We start from the raw sequence: 3,741 nt of genomic DNA on the forward strand, positions 1-3,741 counted from the left end.
AAAATGGTGAAAAGTCATGATCAGTTATTCAAATTGTGGTTATAAATTGTGTTTATCATTTATTTCCTTATTATTTATTTATGAAATAGTTTTCATGTTGAATTATCGGAAAGTTATGTCTTCTTTTTCTTTTCACCCTCTCAATAACAACAATAACCCGTTTTTATTAATAACCACCAAGTGTAATATATGATCGATCTGACGTAGCAGATTAGCCTCTGTTGACACAAATTGCTGCTCAATCTCTACCACCAACCGTCGACGACATGTTGAGAACAAGGAATAAATAGAATTATTATTATTAAATACTAAATAAGAACTAAAAATTCAAAGTCGACAATAAAAGGAGGAAAGGAAAATAAAATACATACGTGCGCTAAAATAAAAAACATTACCTAATTATTATTATTACTACTACTATTATTATTATTGTTAATCGAACATTTTTCATCCGGCAGCCTTGCTCTGAAGTCATCCAAATCTCTCTGGAATTAATCAAACTGCCTTTGAAGTTCACGGAAGGACACGATATGAATATTCTTGTACGAATCAGGATCATCCATATTTGTAAGGAGGGACCTATTTATAAATTATTGTATCTCAAAAAAAAAAGAAAATTGCTTTAAAATAAATCTAACAGATGGGTAATCTGTTGCAAAATATATTATTTCTGTTAGATAACTTACAATACAATGTACTGTCAATCTTTTGCACCAGATGTATATATCTATTTGATTTCTGCAACAGGTTGATCAACTGTCGTAACAAATGTCTCTAATTATTTGACAATATAAACAAATGTGTCATCTGTTGCAATTAGCTAGTCATCTGTTTATTCAATTTAAGCCATATATGGGCTAGGAAGAATAAGGTGCATGCAGATAGATCCACTATCATATGTGTGGGAGTTAAGTATGTATTACTGATAGGTCACCGGAACAACATACACAAAGTACAATATATTTGTGAATGCAGTTTTTAACCGATTAGGAATTGATCATTCAAACAAGATCCTGCATTGTACCATTAAGTTTGATGGGTTTGAAATTGATAAGGCCGAGGACCTCATGAAGATGGTGCAGATACCCTGTTATAAATTATTGACGGTTGTTGCTCGTATTTATGTGTGTCAAGTTTTGAGAAGGGATCAATATTTGTCGTCACTGTAAAGAACCAATAGCGATTGGACTTAACTTTAAGTATGCATTGTACCCCTAGAGGGACCTCAAAGCCTCGTACTGCATCAAACAAGAATGGAAAACTAATATAGTTATTGCCCTGGCCAAAATTTATATTGCTGGGTTGCTCGCTCGAGGTGATGATTATATGCCAGAAGGTGCGGTAGGGGAATGCTTTTGAGGAAAAATGGGTATACACCTGAGAGCTAATTAAAGAAGAGACATATGGTAGAAAGTAACTTCTAACGAATCTGGTCAATGGAATTATCTTAAAAGATGTGAAATTTGGATCAAGTACAAATATGAAAGTGTATTCGGTAATGTAATTTCATCTGTTGTGTCTCTGAAAAAAAACAATGCAGATGGATACTTTTCTAGGAGCTGCGTGCTTATCACCTAGATAGAAAATAGGAGAAGACCAACAAAGCAGCCTCACGGGCATCGAGGGTTGAAATGATGTTCAGGAAGTCTAGAAAACTTACGCCAACAACAACTGCAGTTAAAATAAGGAAACTAAGCGAAGGCAGCAATTTCTGAATTTTAAATTTCATCCCATGCCTTTTTATTTATGTTTCTGATCAGGTCCACTGCCGTTGACCTGATCGAAACCACAAACGAGATTGAAAGGCAAATAAAGTATAATTACTTTCTTAGCAATATGGATTAATTGATTGTGTTTTCTTGCCTTAGCATGCTTTCAACATTCCTTGGAGAAGATCAGATACTTGCTGTAGTATGTGAATCCCGATAATTTTCAAGCTTGCCTCCAACTTGTTGATTCTGTATTCAAGCTGGTCATTGCCGTCTTCGAAGTTGGTAAGGAGTTCCTCGTCTCTTGTGAGCTCGATCAGGAACACTACCTTTAAAGTTGTGGCATTCTAGAAGCCCTTCAGAATACTTTTATCAGAAGCCTTAAAGGATACATGGAGGGTCGTTGTGTTTGTTTTAGGTCAAAATATGTTGATGCACGTTGAAGATGTGGTCCCAACAGTTGAACAACGCACTTTTATCGAGCGTTGCTCCATGTATCTTGCTCAATCAATTTGATAAATTAGTAAGCAGGAGTTACGTAGCTTGTGATCTAAAACCGGCTCTACCAAGCCTATCAAACATTACATAACTCCGAGCTTATTACCCTATCAAAAAAATATGCCCGAGTTAGTGCACAAATCAAACAAGCCCAATCTGTCAGCCTTTCTGCCGATCACTCTTCTCCAATATAGATGACAAGATATCTGCTATGGAAAAGTCTACACCATCGCCAGACATGCTTGCCTTAGAGCAATTCTTCAAAAGACATCAACAGATATCTTTAGAAGAATTGCTCCCAGGCAAGCATATCTGGCAACGGTGTTGACTTTTGCATAGAAGATATCTTGTCATCTATATTGGAGAAGAGCGATCATAAGAAAGGCTGAGAGATTGAGCTTGTTCGATTTGTGCACTAACTCGATCATAATTTTTTGATAGGGTAATGAGCTTGGAGTTACGTAACATTTGATAGGTTTTATAGAGACGGTTTAGATCACATGCTACATAACTCCATGCTTACTAATTTATCAAATTGGTTGAGCAAGATGCATGGAGAAACGCTCGATAAAAGTGTGTTGTTCAACTGTTGGGACCATATCTTCAACATGCATCAATACATTTTGACCTAAAACAAACACAAAGACCCTCCATGTATCCTTTAAGGCTTCTGAAGAAAGTGTTCTGAAGGGATTCTCGAATGTTACAACTTTAGAGGTGGTGTCCCTGATCGAGCTCACAAGAGATGAACAACTCCTGACCAACTTCAAAGATGACAATGACCAACTTGAATACAGAATCAACAAGCTGGAGGCAAGCTTAAAAATTATTAGGATTCACATACTACAGCAAGCATCTGATCTTCTCCAAGGAATATTGAAAGTATGTTAAGGCAAGAAAATACAATCAATTATAGCCATATTGCCAAGGAAGCAATGATACTTTATTTTCCTTTCAATCTCGTTTATGGTTCTGATCAGGTCAACGACAGTGGACCTGATCGAAAACACAAACAAGAAAGCATGGAATGAAATTTAAAATTCAAAAATTGTCGCCTTCGCTTCGATTCCTTATTTTAACTGCAGTTGCTGTTGGCATTAGTTTTCTAGACTTGTTGTACATCATTTTAACCCTCGATGCCTGTGACGCTTCTTTGTTGGTCTTCTCCTATTTTCTATCTAGGTGATAATCTCGACCACGCAGCTCCCTAACAAAGTGTCCATCTGTATTGTTTTTCTTTCAGGGACACAATAGATGAAATTACATTACCGGATGTACTTTCATATTTGCACTTAATTCAGATCTCGCATCTGTTAAGATAATTCCATCGGCCAGATTTGCTAGAGTTACTTTCTACCCTATGTCTCTTCTTCAATTAGCTCTAATATGATATAGTCTTCCATCAACCACCTATTTTACCTTGAATGCATTCTCCTACCACACCTTCTGGCATATAATCATCACCCGAGCGAGCAACCCAACCATATAAATTTTGGCCAGGGTAATAACTATATTGGTTTTCCATTCTTGTTAG

The sequence above is a fragment of the Capsicum annuum genome, chromosome 8 (assembly GCF_002878395.1).
Source record: "Capsicum annuum cultivar UCD-10X-F1 chromosome 8, UCD10Xv1.1, whole genome shotgun sequence".
Taxonomy (NCBI): Eukaryota; Viridiplantae; Streptophyta; class Magnoliopsida; order Solanales; family Solanaceae; genus Capsicum; species Capsicum annuum.